The sequence below is a fragment of the Anabrus simplex genome, chromosome 1, assembly GCF_040414725.1.
Source record: "Anabrus simplex isolate iqAnaSimp1 chromosome 1, ASM4041472v1, whole genome shotgun sequence".
NCBI lineage: Eukaryota > Metazoa > Arthropoda > Insecta > Orthoptera > Tettigoniidae > Anabrus > Anabrus simplex.
This window is the reverse complement of record NC_090265.1, coordinates 1,697,369,150-1,697,388,570: the sequence shown is the minus strand read 5'-3', so window position 1 is coordinate 1,697,388,570 and position 19,421 is coordinate 1,697,369,150.

Below are 19,421 nucleotides of genomic sequence, written 5' to 3'. Positions count from 1 at the left end.
GCTAGGTAAACAATTATAAATAAATAGTGTAAATATGAGGTAAACAATTTATAAGGAATCTGCCAATCAATCATTCAATACTGATCTACATTTAGGGCAGTCGCCCAGGTGGCAGATTCCCTATCTGTTGTTCTCCTAGCCTTTCCTTAATGATTTCAAAGAAATTGGAAATTTATTGAACATCTCCCTCGGTAAGTTACTCCAGTCCCTAACTCCCCTTCATGTATATGAATATTTGCCCCAATCTGTCTTCTTGAATTCCAACTTTATCTTCATATTGTTATCTTTCCTACACAAGACGCCACTCAAACTTATTCGTCTACTAATGTCATTCCACGCCATCTCTCCGCTGACAGCTCGGAACATACCACTTAGTCGAGCAGCTCGTCTTCTTGTTCTCAGCCCAAACTTTACAACATTTTTGTAACGCTACTCTTTTGTCGGAAATCACCCAGAACAAATTGAGCTGCTTTCATTGGATTTTTTTCCAGTTCTTGAATCAAGTAGTACTGGTGATGGTCCCATACACTGGAACCATACTCTAGTTGGGGTCTTACCAGAGACTTATATGCCCTCTCCTTTGCATCCTTACAACAACCCCTAAACACCCTCATAACCACGTGCAGAGATCTGTACCCTTTATTTACAATCCCATTTATTAGGTTACCACAATTGTGGTTTCCCATTTTCAAACCAGGCAAATGCCGGGGCTGTACCTTAATTAAGGCCACGGCCGCTTCCTTCCACTTCCTAGGCCTTTCCTATCCCATCGTTGCCGTAAGACATATCTGTGTCGGTGCGACGTAAAGCAAATAGCAAGATTACCACAATGATGATCTTTCCTAATATTAACACCTAGATATTAACAATGATCCCCAAAAGGAACTTTCACTCCATCAACGCAGTAATTAAAACTGAGAGGATTTTTCCTATTTGTGAAACTCACAACCTGACTTTTAACCCCGTTTATCAACATACCATTGCCTGCTGTCCATCTCACAACATTATCAAGGTCATGTTGCAGTTGCTCACAATCTTATTTATTACTCTATACAGAATAACATCATCCGCAAAAAACCTTACCTCTGATTCCACTTCTTTGCTCATATCATTGATATATATAAGGAAACATAAAGGTCCAATAATACTGCCTTGAGGATTTCCCCCTCTTAATTTTTTTTTTTTTTTTTTTTTTTTTTTTTTTGCTAGGGGCTTTACGTCGCACCGACACAGATAGGTCTTATGGCGACGATGGGATAGGAAAGGCCTAGGAGTTGGAAGGAAGCGTCCGTGGCCTTAATTAAGGTACAGCCCCAGCATTTGCCTGGTGTGAAAAATGGGAAACCACGGAAAACCATCTTCAGGGCTGCCGATAGTGGGATTCGAACCTACTATCTCCCGGATGCAAGCTCACAGCCGCGCGCCTCTACGCGCACGGCCAACTCGCCCGGTCCTCTTAATTACTGTATTACAGGGTCAGATAAAACTTCGCCAACTTCAGTTCTCTGGGTTCTATTTTCTAGAAATATAGCAGCCCATTCAGTTACTCTTTTGTCTAGTCCAATTGCACTCATTTTTTGCCAATAGTGTCCCATGATCCACCTTATCAAATTCTTTCGACAGGTCAATCGCGATACACTCCATTTGACCTCTTGAATCCAAGATATCTGCTGCTATATGTTGCTGGAATCTTACAAGTTGAGCTTCAGTGGAATAACCCAGGCGACCACCCTAAATGGAGATCATTGATTTATTGATTAACTGAAAACGTCCTACAGGGACACTTCAAAAAATTTCTGTGATTAATTTTAAGAATATCGTTGGGATAAGTACGATGTCTTTAGAAGAACTAGAGAGGTGAAGAAGAGGAGAGAAGTTGGTGAAGCTACTGGTTCTGCTGTAGTAGAACTGAAAATGTTATCTTCATCATCATTTAATTTTCGGCTTCCGTGCGATGTATATCAGTTACTGCAATGTAACGATTATTATTTTATTTCAAGAAGTAAATTACATTCAAAATTAACGATTACGAGTAAAATGATTAAGAAAGTAATCGTTACAAGTCATTCGATTACTTTTATTCAGTTATTATACAATTCTGGTTGTTAAACTAGTTTTTCCTTGAATGACTTCAAAATAACTTGGAAATCTATCGAACCTTTCCCTTGGTAAATTATTTCAATCCCTAATTCATCTTCCTACTTTAATATAGACGACATCAGTAGACGAATTTAATAGTAGGAAATATCACAATATGAAGATAAAGTTGGAATTCAAGAGGACAAGTTGGGGCAAAAATTCGTTTATAGGAAGGGGAGTTAGGGATTGCCATAACTTACCAAGAGAGATGTTCAATACATTTCCAATTTCTTTGCAATCATTTAAGAAAAGGCTAGGAAAACAACAGATAGGGAATCTGCCACCTGGGCGACTGCCCTAAATGCAGATCAGTAATGATTGATTGATTGATTGATTGATTGATTGATTTATTTATTTATTTATTTATTTATTTATTTATTTATTTATTTATTTATTTATTTATTTATTTATTTATTGACTGACGAATATTTGCCCAGTTTGTCGGAAATCACCTAGGACAGATGGTGTTGTTTTGCTTTGTATCTTTTCCTGTTCTCGGATGAAGTAATCCTGCTGAGGGTCCCATACTCTAATTGGGCTTACCAGAAACTTACACGCCTTTCCTTTACATCTTTATCGCAACTCCTAAATACCATCATAACCATACGAGGAGATCTGTAACCTGTATTTACAATCCCATTTATACGATTTCGGTTCTTAGTTGCTTGCTGTCAATCACTATTGATCTGCATTTAGGGCAGATGCTCAGGTGCAGATTCCCTATCTGTTATTTCCAAGTCTTTTCTTAAGTGATTTCAAAGATATTGGAAATTTATTGAACATCTCCCTTGGTAAGTTATCCCAATCCCTAACTCCCCTTCCTACAAACGAATATTTGCCCCAAGTTGTCCTCTTGATTTCCAACTTTATCTTCATATTGTGATCTTTCCTACTTTTAAAGACAACACTCAAACTTATTTGTCGACTAATGTCATTCCACGCCATCTCTCCACTGACAGCTCGGAACATACCGCTTAGTAGAGCTGCTCGTCTTCTTTCTCCCAAGTCTTTGCAACCTTTTTGCAACGCTACTCTTTTGTCGTAAATTACCCAGAACAAATCAAGCTGCTTTTCTTTGGATTTTTTTCCAGTTCTTGAATCAAGTAATCCTGGTGAGGGTCCCATACACTGAAACCATACCCCATTTTCGGTTTTACCAGAAACTTATACGCCCTCTCCTTTACATCTTTACTACAACCCGTAAACACCCTCATAACCATGTGCAGAGATCTTTATCCTTTATTTAACCGCAATGAAGATCTTTCCTTATATTAACAGGGCCGATCACCTAGATGTTAGGCCCCTTTAAACAACAAGCATCATCATCATCATCATCATCATCATCATCATCTTATATTAACACCTATGGACTTACAGGGATCCCCAAAGGGAATTTTTACCCCTTCAACGCAGTAATTAAATCTGAGAGAACTTTTCTTATTGCACTCATTTTTGCCAATAGTCTCCCATGATCCACCCTCTCAAATGTTTGAGACAGGTCAATCGCGGTATTGTCCATTTGACCTCCTGAATTCAAGATACCTGCCATATCTTGCTGGAATCCTACAAGTTGAGCTTCAGTGGAATACCCTTTCCTAAACGCGAACTGCCTTCTATCGAACCAGTTGTTCATTTTGCAAACATGTCTAATATAATCAGAAAGAACGCTTTCCCAAAGCTTACATGCAATGCGTGTCAAACTGACTGGCATGTAATTTTCAGCTTTATGTCTATCACCCTTTCCTTTATATACAGGGGCTGCTATAGCAACTCTCCATTCATTTGATGTAGCTCCTTCATGCAAACAATAATCAAATAATTACTTCAGATATGGTATTATATCCCAACCCATTGTCTTTAGTATATCCCCAGAAATCTGATCAATTCCAGCTGCTTTTCTAGTTTTCAACTTTTGTATCTTAATGTAAATGTCATTGTTATCATATGTAAATTTTAATACTTCTTTAGCATTAGTCACCTTCTCTATCTGGACATTACCTTTGTAACCAACAATCTTTACATACTGCTGATTGAATACTTCTGCCTTTTGACGATCCTCACCTACACACTCCCCTTGTTCATTAATGATTCCGGGAATATCCTTGGAACCTGTTTCTGCCTTAAATTACCTAAACATACCATTCCATTTTTCACTAAAATTTGTATGACCGCCAATTATGCTTGCCATCATGTTATCCTTAGCTGACTTCATGCTAGATTCAATTTCCTAGTAAGTTCCTTCAATTTCTCCTTACTTCCACAGCCATTTCTATCTCTATTTTTTTTCCTATCTGCACCCCCTTCTTAGTATCTTTATTTCCCTGTTATAGTAAATTGGGTCTTTACCATTCCTTACCACCTTGAAAAGTACAAACATGTTTTTACATTTCTCAACAAATGCTTTAAATCCATCACAGAGTCTGTTTACATTTTTATTTACCGTTTTCCACCGATCATAGTTACTTTTTAAAAACTCCCTCATGTCAATCATTTTAGAGTAGGCCTACATCTTACAGGCAGTGTTCAAGAGTTTAAAGCCAATCAAATTTTTGGATTTACTTCGGTTCCCTTTTTTTAAATAAGACTATTTACTCTTACTGTCCGTTTCACTCCTGGAATCATACATTTTTACCAGCATTCACTGAAAATATGTAATAATTTAAATGAAGAACTTCTCCCCACTCCGCGGCACATACAGCACAGTCAAAAAGACTATTATACAGTCAGATGGTCTACATATATTATAGAGGTACGTGGTCATCACAGTTATGATATCCTCAGCCACATTTCTTGGCTTCATTGACCGGGTCCCCTCTCGCATCAGTCAACTCCACAGTTAATTCTCAAGTCTGAGAGAACACTGTTACAGTCCGGGAATAGAACCTGGGGCATCGGCGTAAGAGGGAGATACATTATCCCTATACCATGAGGCTGTTCTTAAATGAACAAAGGTATTTCCATATTTTATTGTTTCTACGTATATACCTCCATAATGAGTGAATGATGCTTATGCCGTATACTGGTAAAGGACATGTTTACGTGTATATGCTGAAGACTTCTGTGTGCAGCCAATGACAATTCTAGGAAAAATATTTCTCACTGTTGATATGAGTAATAGTTTCCTCATCTCGATTATTTATTTTAGTAAAGTTGCAGAGGATTTTTGAATTCATAAACAATAAAGATCAGCATTCGAAACGGCGTGCGGTATATATGTATTCTGAGAAAAGTTCTGATCTGTTTTCTGCATTCATCTCGAAAAATATTATATTGTTATAGGTCTACAGTATTTTCATCGTGCTCGTATCTGCTCTGTCTGGTTTTTATTGTCGTTAAAAGTGCGTTTTTTCGAAATGTGAACATTTCAGATTCACACTGAAACTGCCACTGTGGGGAGCACAACATTGTATGGAAGTGAATCATGGACAATAACTGGCACAAAAACAATAATGCTGAAGGTGAGGTGAGTACTGGTAGATCGTATCACAGGCGAAGAGATGCTGTTGGTGAGAGGAGAATTATTTGGTGAAATTTGACCAGAAGAAGTCTGACGTTTACTTTTTAAAATCATAACTTAATCACTGTATCGACGGAGTATTTAGTTTTAACTAGAACGCTCTACATTTATGAAGTGTTTTGAAGTAGACTGTATATATTCCCACTGTTTTGGATATTTTAAAGCTTCAACATGTCTTACAACAATGGAAACGTCTTGAAGTTCGAGGAAAGAGCAAAATAAGCATCCCCCAACTCTACGCTAACAATGATGATTACTCTGAACAAATGATCGAAATACAGTACATGATTAAGAAGGGTGGAGTTATGACAGGCTAGCTCGCGGAGGATCGGGTGTTTATTGTGTACCTGATATTTCGTTATTCAATAATCCCCTGCACTCTGATATCGAACCTCAGCCACGTCATCTGCAGTTAGAGCTTTGTGAACTTCATCACAATTCAGGTTACTGGAGATGACTTTTGTAAACTGCTTTCTCCAGAACACCGTGAGACGGGCTCTCAAAATTCGTTCTATTTAAGCAAGCACCTTTATATGCAAAGCAGTGGGTTTTTTCTTTCAATGAAGCAAGTAAAATCTAAGAACAGGAAGAGACTTCCAGATTCTGTGTTATCACATATTCTTCTTGTGGAAACCTCACAATTTGACGTAGATTTCAAATAATTGGTTTTTCCATATTCAGAAGCCACAATGTTTTCATTAATCAGTGTGCGTAGAAGTGTCAGAGACTACTTAAGAACCATAAAACTACCTGTGTTTTTCTGGCCATTCCTGCAGACATATAATATATTCTACTGAATTTATATTTTGTGGTAAATAATGACAAATTTACAGGCACCTGACCTTGTTTATTAAATTCTGTTTACCTATATAACTTGTATTTTTCTTTCCGCATGGATAAAACATAACATGTTGGATGGATTTCTCTAAATTTGGCCCTCGATTAGGAGGTGCTGGTAAGGCGGTATGGGAGGTACATCAAACCAGTCTATGAACTGATGACCCAAACAACAACAACAACAACAACAACAACAACATACTGCAATCTTCAGAATATGAGCTCTTGTTAAAAAGTACAAACCAACCAAAACCAAATTAGGAAAAAACGCACAATATAATCGTTGAAAGCAACATAGCCTGGTGTTTAGTCACCCATGGCACATTAATGTGAGTCTTAATACAGCCATGTTATCATTTCTACGACAAATCATCGGCTTCTCGAGGCACCAGTAGACTTTCACCTTAATAAAAGTAAGGGTCTGTACATCAAAAGTAAAAGTATTTTGTTATCGTGTCAAGGCTCATCATTATATCGGTAATTTGAGGTCAACGTCGTTCAAGCAGGTTCTGCCTGCGTGTGCAGTCGGTCGGTCTCCGACTCCAAGTAATGACACCGAAGCACGTCACCCATGACGAAACGATTGACAAACCCATTTGTCTGGGACGAGGAAGTGGTCATGCGTGATGTTAGTTCACGTACCTGGCCAGTCTGATAACCACCAAAGAGGAAGGAGTAGGATTCCCCTATTACCTTTGATTTACTTCTTCGCTGTACTGAACTTTATTAGTTGGAGAACTTACTCATGGAGACTGAAAACTACCAGTGAGAATGTGAAAAAGTTTCTCATCGATCGAACACTATTTGTAAAGTTTTGATGTGATTTCTCGTTGGCGACCTGATCCAATCTCGCAAGTTGAAGCGTTGGCTGGGTCACCAATCCATAGACTGGTTTGATACAGCTTTCCATGCCACCCTACCCTGTGCTAACCTTTTCATTTCAACGTAACTACTACATCGTACATCTGCTCTAATCTGTCTGTCATCTTCATGCCTTGGTCCATCCCTACAGTTCTTACCACCTACACTTCCTTCAAAAACCAACTGAACAAGTCCTGGTTGTCTTAAGATATTTCCTATCATTCTATCTCTTGTTGTAGTCAAATTTCGCCAAATCGTTCTCCTCTCACCAAATTTGATTCAGTACCACTTTATTCGTGATTCGATATAAGTTACCCACTCACCCTCAGAATTCTTCTGTAAAACCACATTTCAAAAGCTTCCATTCTATTTCAGCTAGTTATTATCCATGTTTCACTTCCATACAATACCACGCTCCAGACGAGAAATATTCAAAAACAGCTTTATAATTCCTATGTTAAATGTTGGGAAGTGAGCGAACTTCTGTACTTCCCTCACACTCCATGGCCGAGTCCATTATTCTCCTTGGTAACCCATCCTCTTGCCTTCGCAGGCGAGACTTAGTATTTACACTATGTCTTCTGGTATGGGTTCGATAAGTTTGGTACTTTTCTTGACCTGCCTCAGTCCCCTCCTTGGCTTTGACGACATGAAAGTGACAAATATGAGCGATGGTAGTAACTTATGCAGACAGTCCCTGTTATGAATGGTGTGAAAATGTCGCTCATAGGGTGCGTGCATTTCAGTGGGCTTCACAGACTGATATGTGATAGTAACTTTTGGCTCGGCGAGGAAAGCAACGGGGCTCATTTTTAAATTAAAGACCTTAGGTTTCCCGCCCTACGTACTACAGTTACTAACGAGCTACCTACCTTATTCCTCATTTCCCCAGTATGCGTCTTCAGTGACACCTTTCAGCTGATGTCCGAACTATTGAGAATCAAACCAGCCTTCGGGATGATTACCCGACATACACATACAACCTATCTTCTTCCATTCGCTCTATTTGACCCCATCACCGAAGACGGTTTATCCGAACAGCTTCATCCATCGAGTTTATTCCTAACAGCCTTCATCTTCTCACTTCAAGTGCCTTTCTGCCATTGTTCCCACATGTTTGTACCAGCAATCTAGCTACCTCCTAGTTGCTTCATCTTATGAACCCCAAGTTCACCCAGCTTTCAATTCCGTAGTCTATAATAAAATTGACCTGGAAACAGCCCGATGTAAAAACAGTTTCGTTCGTGAATTCATTTCTTTCTTACAGAATCACAACTGCGAGCTCAGTGCATTTGCTTTGCTGTCCCTTGATTCAGTTTCGTTTCGTATGCTACCGGTACCATCTTCGGAGAGTACACATCCTAAGATTCTGAAATGATCCTCTTGTTCCAGTTTCGTATTCCATATCTGGGATTAAAACCTCTTACGTTTATTCCAGATTGACAAGTCTTTGAAATGCTAATTTTCACAACGTATTCGCTAGATCTCTTTTCAGATCCCAAGATATTAGACTGCAGGCTGCCAGCACGGTCCGCCATTAAGACCAAGCGACCGGCATAGTCCAACTGAACCGGTTTATACCTTTCAGTAAATGATCCATGTTTACTATGAACAGCAGAGGTGAACTACTTTAACTACTTTTACTTTGTAACTACTTTAACTGCCTACTTCATTTTTTGGTGGCTACAGTACTTTTGCATCCATTTCTTGGCACAGGCCAGAGTAAAGTGTAGCTTCCACCGAAGTCCCAGTCAACATCCATGGCTGAGACAATATGGAAGCTGCTGGGGTATGGGTAGTGCTGAGTACTGACATTCAGAGCACGACTAGTGCATCTGAGTGTTATGAAAGGTGTTGCTCATAGGTAGAGCCCTGCGCCGATATACAAAATATTATCCGCATCCGCAACCGTGAATGGTTATCCGCGGATATTGTAAATATTTAACTACATTATATTACACCCAAGGTATTGAAACGGATAGATCTGTTAACATAATACGATAGGCTTGAACCCCTACAGTCACAGGTTTATGAGAGACTAGCTGATGTACCCGTGCTTCGGTACGGGATTCTCAGAAAGACTGACTTGGTGGCTTTCAACATAGGTCATTACAAAAACGTCAGTAGGAATATAGCGATTGAAAGTAATGTTATCACATAAAATACTTGATCAAATGAAAAACCGCACACTTTTTCACTTTCAACGAACAGTACTACGGTGCCAATCTAACAGTCCAAAGTTCCAGAGCGGGAACAACCAGGTCGCAGACTGCCATGAACACTCCTCTGTCATTATTCCGTTAAATATCCGCACTACTCATTCCAATCAGTGCCTCAGAGTAGAGATTGAATAGCTCGAATGCTATGATGAACCAGTGTGTTACGTACCTGCAGTATCAGAAAATGTATGAACCAGAGGAACGGCATGCTAAAGAAGAAAGTTTTCCAGCTCCCCAGTTATTTCCCGCCAATGTTCAGTCAGGCTGTTATACTCGGTACGCAGTAGTAATCCCATCTACCGGAGTTGAGCGGCACCATAAGAAACGAAGAACATCACAACAAACAATGGTCAATGTAAAGTTATTGTTGATCATTTTCGTCAGGTCAGGGTCACCCTGCTACCGTATGTGACAGTAGACGGTACTACCTGCGACTGTCTGGCCGAGGGTCAGGCGGCCAGTACCAAACCTGGCAAACTAGGGGAGAACCAACGGCTACGGGCGGATGAGCTCTCCCTTAGTAGGTTTGATGAAACCTTTGTGTAGGAAATGACACCTAAATTCATCAAGTTCAGGGCACTCTCTTGCCCTTGGGGTGGAAAACTTCCCCTAAAGGCGGATGGACCATATTTGGTCAACGGCATAGAAAGTCCTCAACGGAGGACCAGGCGTAAGGACAGGAAGTCCCTCCTCGGCTGGAATGGCGGACGAAGGCTGCAGTGACTAGGAACCCTTCAATCGTCTTGCATCGGCTTGCCATTGAAAACAGTTCTTAAGTCATCAAGTACAGTGCGTTTGTTGAAGTGCACCAACACTCTCACTCTAAAGGAATCTCACGCACAGCAGCCTTCCAACAACAGATTGACTCTTCCAAAAGTCCTGCGGCGATCAGGAAGTTGCGACGGGGGCAGGATTGTGATGTCTGGAAGCCTCTAGTGATAACTTGGCACGTAGGCGGTAGATGTGTGATCGGGCGTCTTGCTTAGGATTGTGGCTGTAGAGCAATTCGGTTGCTGCATCTACGACTGAGCAGTCCTAATTAGGGTCCACTCTGCTCACCTCACATGGGGAAGGGGCTAGAAAAGGTGCCCTAAATATAGTCAGCCACTTCTAGTACCGATTGGATAGCCGCGTCCAATGGTATCACCTCAATGCGGTCGAACAAGAAAGAAATTATATTTTGCTACATGGAATGTAAGAACGCTTAATGATGACCCTTCAAATGAGAGACCCGAAAGGAGAACACCCTTGTGCGTAGAGAGTTATGAAGATACAATATCGACATAGCAGCACTCCAGGAAACCCGCCTTGCTGAAGAAGGTCAGTTGAATGAAAACGGAGCAGGATACACTTTCTTCTGGAAGGGTAAACCTACCAGTGAACACCGAACACATGGAGTAGGCTTTGCTATCAAGAATAAGCTTCTCAGAGTCCTGCAGGAGCTTCCAACTGGACGTAATGAACGCATCATGACATTAAGACTTCGATTAAATGGCGACCAGCATGCCACAGTAATTTGCGCATATGCCCCCACATTAGACTCTGATGATGACATCAAAGAAACATTCTATTCAGATCTGGATGACATCCTATCAAACATCAATCGACTAGATAAAATCATCTTGCTTGGTGATTTTAATGCCAGAGTGGGAAAGGACCATAAAGTATGGAATGGTGTCATTGGCAAGGAGGGAGTTGGCAGTGAAAACTCCAATGGTATTAGACTCCTCTCAAAATGTACTGAGCATGGGTTGATAATCACCAACACCATCTTTCGCCAAAGGGATCGCTTCAAAACATCATGGCAGCATCCTAGATCGAAACACTGGCACCTCATTGACTATGTGATTGTCCGCAAGCAAGATCTACGCGATGTTCTCATCACCAAAGCAATGACAGGAGCTGATGACTGTTGGACAGATCACCGACTTATTAGATCAGTGATGCATTTGTCACTGTCCACCCAGAGGAGGAAACAACGGAAGAGCTTCAGACATACTTTTGACACCGAGAAGTTTGGCAATGCAGAAATTACTTCAAAATACAGAGAGCTCTTTCATCGGACTTTGCCGAAGGAATATCAACCTGATGTAACGCAACACTGAGAGAGTCTGAAGACCACTATTCAATATGCTTGCAAAGAAACAGTAGGATATAAGACCAGAAAACATCAGGACTGGTTTGATGAAAATGATGAAGAAATTGAAGCATTGATCTCACAGAAGAGAAAAGCCTTGCAAGCATGGCGAAGAGACATGAACTCCCACTCTAAGAAACAAGCCGTAAATATTGCCAAAGCAAATGTCCAAAGAAAAACCCGTGAGCTCAAGAATGCATGGTGGGCAGCAAAGACAAAAAGTTGGAATATCTAGCAGATAAAGATTCACGACAGTTCTTCCAAGCGACAAAAGCAGTTTATGGTCCCATCACCTTTGGGAGGAATCCTCTTTGGTCCAGCGATAAAAGTATACTTTTAAAAGATCAGCACTCCATCATGAATAGGTGGAAAGAGCATTTTGAAGACCTCTTGAACCAGGATTCGATTATTGATGAACAGGTGTATGATATATTAAAACAAGCTCCCATCAATGATGAACTTGGCTCCCCACCAACATTAGGTGAAGTTAAGCATGCTGTCAATCAAGCAAAGCGTCACAAAGCCTCTGGTCCTGATGGTATACCAGTGGAAGCTCTCAAAGAAGGTGGTGAGGAACTAGTAAGACACATACATGAACTGATTGTCAAAATTTGGAGCACAGAAGAAATGCCTCCTGATTTCAGAGACAGTCTGGTAGTTCCCATATTTAAGAAAGGGGATCGAACAAACTGCAGTAACTATCGGGGAATATCCTTACTGTCGTGCCTGGGAAAGCTTATTGCTCGAATCTTGGCAAATCGTATTGTACCCCTGGTGGAGAAAATACTTCCAGAGAGTCAGTGTGGCTTCAGGCCTTCTAGAGGAACCACAGATATGATATTCACAGCTCGTCAACTCCAGTAAAAATGTAGAGAACAAAATAGACCTCTTTATATTGCCTTTATTGATCTTACTAAGGCATTTGACTCTGTGAACCGAGAAGCTTTGTGGAAAATTTTAGTTCTATATGGCTTTCCGCAGAAATTTATTGCCATCTTGAAATTGCTCTACACTGATATGATGGCAGCTGTCATTGGCAACGGCTCTATTGGAGAGCCATTCCATATCAATACCGGTGTTAAGTAAGGCTGTGTGATAGCCCCCACTTTGTTTTCCTTGTATGTTGCCACTGTCATGGAACTTGTCAGAGATGATCTCCCTCCAGGAAATCATATAACTTACAGGATGGATGGTAAACTTTTTAATTTGAGCCGTTTAAAGGCAGGAACTCGGACATTGTCTGCAGCATTAGTTGAGTTACGGTACGCTGATGATAATGCTGTCGTAGCTCAGACACAAGAAGAGCTTGTGAGAATCCTGAATGCTTTCTCTGCTGCGTACAACAAGATCGGACTCAAACTGAATACCAGCAAAACACAGATCCTATACCAACCAGCCACTGGGGAAGGTCAAAGAGATATCAATGTCACAATTGATGGAGTGAGCCTTCAAGTTGTAAACACCTTCCCATACCTTGGCAGCACCCTCTCATCAAGCGCAAATATAGATTCAGAAATCCAACACAGAATTAACCGTGCAGGAGCATCCTTTGCTAAGTTAAGATCTCGAGTTATTGACAATCACGATGTCAATATCACAACAAAGATTCTTGTGTACAATTCTGTTGTAGTTCCAACCTTACTCTACGGATCTGAATCCTGGACATGCTACAGTCGACACCTTAAGAAGCTGGAACAGTATCATCAACGTTGCTTGAGGAGAATACTGCAAATAACTTGGCAAGACAGGCGCACAAATATCAGCGTTCTTGAAGAGGCACACACCACCAGTGTAGAATTGATGGTTTTAAGACGCCAGCTACGATGGACAGGCCACGTAGTTCGCATACCCAATAATCGCATTCCCAAACAAGTGTTTTACTCTGAGCTATCAGTAGGTAAACGCTGTGTAGGCGGTCAGAGGAAGCGATTTAAAGATGTAATACAGGCTAACTTGAAGAGATGTAACATTGATGTTGATAACTGGGAGAGCTTAGCGCTTGACCGTTCATCCTGGAGATCACTAGTCCATTACGGCACACTGTCTTTTGAAGAAAACCGCCGACGTACAGCGAATGACAAGAGGCAACGTAGGAAAGAAAAAGAAGTGCTGAGAAGACATAGAAATAACATGACTGCTCCACCTGGGACTACCTGTCATCACTGTGGCAAATTGTGTAACTCCCGCATTGGACTGTATAGTCACCTCCGAACACATAGATGAAGAGACATACTACCTGGAAGACAAACCTACTCGATTACGAGTGTTTGCTATCATCATCATTGTTGATCAGTGTTAAGCGCTTTGGATATTGTAGGCCTTCTGAAATACCACTCTTATCATAGTCAGTACAGTAAACTGAATGAAACATAAATGATCGGAAATTGTATTGTCTATAACTTTTGTTATGTAGTACCGTACTTTTCGATAGCACCAATAACATAGGTACCGATATTTAAAATTCAATTTTAGGCGCCTTCCCGTAAACTACCATTTCATCTCGGGGAAAATAAAATTATTTACAGCCTAGACTGTAGTTTCTTATCCCCGACTCTATATAGCGGTTTTCATTAAATTCTGTTAACCCATTTTCTCGTGGCTCGGCGTTGATATGGACAAATTCATTAATATCTGTGTTATCAGAGCCGGTACGGTAAAAATGTATAAGACATAAATGATTGGAAATTGAATTCTATATAACTTTAGTTATATCATATTTATCGATAGGACCTCTAATAATATAAATATTCGATAATTAAATTTAAGGCCTCCCCCCTAAACTACCATTTCACTCAGCGTGAATAAAATGATTTATAGTCTAGATTGTAGCGGCTCATCCCCCGACTTTACATACCGATTTTCATTAAATTCTCTTCAGCCGTTTTCTCGTGATGCGTGTACGTACATACATACAGACAGACAGACAGAAATTACGGAAAAGTAAAAAGTACATTTTCTTGTTACTATGCACATGACCGATACAGAAATACCATTCTTTTCAAATTCTGAGCAATGTACAGACAAAACTTATATATATATATATATATCACTCCTCCTCATTTCCCTAGTACGCCTCTTCAGTGATGCCTAGGCCATCTATGACACCTGATGGCTGAGCTGTTGAGGATCCAACCAGCCTTCAGGCTGATGACTAAACATACAATGACATTTATAGAGGAGTGCGACAGGCTTCGGCAGCCGGCACAATTCCTATCCTCGCCGCTAGATGGGGGCTTCATTCATTCCATTCCTGACCCGGTCGAATGACTGGAAACAGGTTGTGGATTTTCATAATGGCATTTATACACACCCATTAACAAGCTAACAGCTATTGCAATCACGACTACTATGGTACTGCACTATTTCACTGGTCATAATCATAAGTGACAATAACGGCATTCACAAAAACAGATAAACAGTGCACATTCGAATTTCTCTCGTCTTGGCCAAATCTCAAAGCATAAAGACGTTTTTAACAATTTGACCAGCCTACAAATAGTGCCGTCACCTTATGGTTACAATTTGAATATTTATTTTAAGTTCTTTAAAGAACTGAATTGTTTAAATAGTCAGTATAATGGAATTCATTGTTTTGTAAAATGTTTCGGAATTAATCTCTAACAACAGTTAAGTTAATTTAAGACGGGGAGGGGAAAAGCCTAGGTATATTGTGAAGTGGATGGTGATGTCGCTGCTGGCTCTGCCGGACAAATCATACACCCGTCTGCGCCAAGGTAGGTAGAGTATATTAGGTAGGCCATTCCCGCTCACAGCGCTGTCATTGGTTGATCGCGCATGGCGTAGCCGGGAGGGCTAGAAGCGCGCGCCTGCATTGCCTGCATGCAGCATAAACCTCGATAATTAGGTAAAATAAGTTCAATTTCTTATAAATAATTACAAGGTTGGCATTATTATAATAAAGTGGCACTTAACATACCACCTGCGATCAGTGATATAATACTGTTGATAGAAAAATAGAAGAAACTCTGAGCAATTACATCTTAAAAGCCGCTTTAAGAACAATGCATACATAGACACGCTGGAATAGTTATAGGTTTAATCATACTTAAAACTCACTTTTTGATGACTTAGGAAGTTGTTGAAGAAGCTGAAGCTGCCCACAGTCGACTCTTTTTCGCTGAATACTTCTTCATAGCATCTATGTGATGTTTTTGTTGAGGTGACGTATTCTAATAAAAGTCTTAGTTCTGACGTACAGTGATATACGTAATATTATCGTCAAGTTCTGGAAATTTTGATTTAATTATAGATATCAAAGTATGCATTACTCTTTCACATTTAGAAATATAAATCCCGTAAAAACTTCCAAACAGTACCTCAAACTGCATAACGTGTTGATACCATGCTTCGGTTTGAAATGATTGATAACCAGTCATGAGGCACTTCCTGTGGCAAGGCAAATATTTCACTTTTATCACCCAAGCTGTCATCAACAGAGCGACATTTAAATGCCAAGTAGCCTGCAAAGTATTTAATTGCATCCTGATATACGTCTTCAGTAGAGATGGGGAATCTGATTCATTTTGAAGAACCGATTCATTTGAATCGATTCACAAAAATGATTCGTTCATTTGATTCGTTCACTTGATTCGTTCATTCCATTAACACGTGACCGAAACTATGGACTCAGATGAACCATTCCGTTATGTTACTTATAACTGCTACTGCTTTACAAGTTACAAGAAGTGAAATGTAGTTAATCGCTAGTATTTTAACTAGAGTAATATCCTTTTTAGAGGTTACAGTCGAAAAATGCTACGCAACTGTCCGACTAATCCTTTCCAAACTTAAGAAACTACCATACGAAATTATACGACAATCGAATTTGAAATTTATAGTAGATATACGAACATTTTTGTGGCAATTCGAAAGTGGATATTGACAGCAGCTCACCATCAGTTCTTTACTATTTTTTTTTTACTGAAGAAATATTTTAAAAATATATAAAACCAAATGTAAACGTGATGACCTGACTGTGAAATAATCAACCGTGACAAAGCAACAGCTAAGTTACGGTTTTTTGAACTTCGATTATTCTTAACATTCCTTACAATTTTCATTATGTTCGTAAGCTATACTCACTACGTCACTAGCTAGCAACTTTAGGCAACTCTCTGTAGTAGGCAGTGAAATAATAGGAAACAAATCTGTACCCACATGGGTGTAATGTCATCCTCAAATGGATCATGGTCAAATTGACAAGATTAACGGTTCATAAACAGTAAATACCGGAAGACTATGCCGGGCTGAGCGGCTCAGACAGTAGAGGCGCTGGCCTTCTGACCCCAACTTGGCAGGTTCGATCCGGCTCAGTCCGGTGGAATTTGAAGGTTCTCAAATACATCAGCTTCGTGTCGATCGATTTACTGGCTCGTAAAGGAACTCCTGCGGGACAAAATTCCGGCACCTCGGCGTCGCCGAAAACCAAAAAAGTAGTTTGTGGGACGTAACGCCAATAACATTATTATTGAATAGCCAATAAGGCATTACGTCATCGACGTAAAGCATCTGACTGTCTTTAAAAGAATACAGTCTTCTTTACGTCGCACCGACACAGATAGGTCTTATGGCGACAATGGGATAGGAAAGGGCTATGAGTAGGAAGGAAGCAGGGCTGCCGACAGTGGAGTTAAAACTCACTATCTCCCGAGTGCAAGCTGACAGGTACGTGAACCAAACCGCGCAGCCGCTTTCTCGGTGATTTATCTGTTTTTAGTACGGTTGTCCCTTAATATTCTGCCGCTGCTCAGAGTAACCATAGAAACCAGAAAGGCGAACGCCAAAGGGGGAAATATGGAACAATTTACGAAAAAGCCTCAAAAATACTTGAGGTTATGTGTCAGATAGTAGCTGGTTTACATATCACATTCAGAAGAATCTATCACTTGCAGGATTTATGCCTTGCTTTATTTGCTCCCTTCGTACCTTAATAGTCTTGTATTGCCTACATACTACAAAGAAGTCATGGTTAGCTGTTTCACTTCAACTTGCATATATATTTCATGACATGGCAAGATTTAAAAACAATATCGATTCTTACTAAGGGCTGAGAACGAGAACGGGGAGGCTTCCATGTTCCACAAGTTAGTTCACAGTAGATCACGAGAACGAGAACGGGAACCTTGAAGTAAACTTAACCTAACATTTCGCAACGACCTGGAAGTTGGATGTATATTACAGTTCCGTGAAGTGTGTGACATGAAACGACGTCATAATTTCTTATTAAAAAAAAAAAAAATCCTGTAAGGTTAGGTTAGGAGTGTTTGACTTGTGAGACTTTTAATTCTGGTTAAATAAGAAGTAACAGAGTCGTTCTTAACATGTTGTCATTGATTCAAAAATGGCGGATTCCCGATTTGGCGAATGGCGATATGAATCAGAACCACTGCCTGCTCGATCTGCATCCGATGGCTGCTTATACTGCCTGCTCATTACTATATTTTAACATGGCACTAAATGAAACACTCCGTTTACAAATACCCACAGCAGATGGCAGCACCAACCGGCTCCTGAACTGTCGGAATGAAATAGCGGGAAATACGGTACTAGTAGTACTGTATTTGTTTACAGTGAAAATGGTGTACTGCTGCGTGCCTTTCTGCAAATCAAAGAAGGGAAACCAGAATGCCGTGGTATTTCATTCCATGACACGGGCTTTTTCAGGAGATCCAGTTGAAGCCATGTTTAGTTCCATAAGAATGGGAGAAGGGTGCAATGACATGACTGACTCCCGGGCTACTCAGAATTCCATAGAAAGAATTCTGAAAGTCCGCCTCTCTGGTGTAGTGGTTAGGTCCGGGTTCGATTCCCGGCTCTGCCACGAAATTTGAAAAGTGGTACGAGGGCTGGAACGGGGTCCACTCAGCCTCGGGAGGTCAACTGAGTAGAGGTGGGTTCGATTCCCACCTCGGCCATCCTCGAAGTGGTTTTCCGTGGTTTCCCACTTCACCTCCAGGCGAATGCCGGGATGGTACTTAACTTAAGGCCACGGCCGCTTCCTTCCCTCATCCTTGCCTATCCCTTCCAATCTTCCCATCCCCCTACAAGGCCCCTGTTCACCATAACAGGTGTGGCCGTCTGGGCGACGTACTGGTCATACTCCCCAGTTGTATCCCCCGACCAAGAGTCTGAAGCTCCAGGACACTGCCCTTGAGGCGGTAGAGGTGGGATCCCTCGCTGAGTCCGAGGGAAAAGCCGAACCTGGAGGGTAAACAAATGATGATGATGAGCATTCTGAAATCCGGTATTTTAATGTCCACCGATGGTGCTAACGTTGTCCACAAAAAAATTCAAAATTTTCTGCCTCAGTATCCTCTCCCGGACTTGACGAAACAGAACCAGTGATGTCCGCTGAGTATGTACTTGATTTACTGGAAGATGTTCGTGAGCCCCCTGAGTCAGTGTATGTCACTTTGGAAACTGCTTCCCATGCATTAGTGTGTGGTTATTTAGTGCATGTAATCGAAGAAAAAACAATGCAGCACGTGCTTGAGTAACGTTTCCACCTCAGTTAATGCATCCCCATTGATGAACTTAATCAGACAGTCTGATAGAGGAGGCCTGCGCTATCCCCAGCAAGGATTTATTGGCTTAATTATGGGGCTACAGAATTTGTTGAGGCAGCTCTACCGTACTGCAAGAAATCTGCAAGTCTGCTCCAGACTACAAAAAACTATGTTCTACCCTCTTT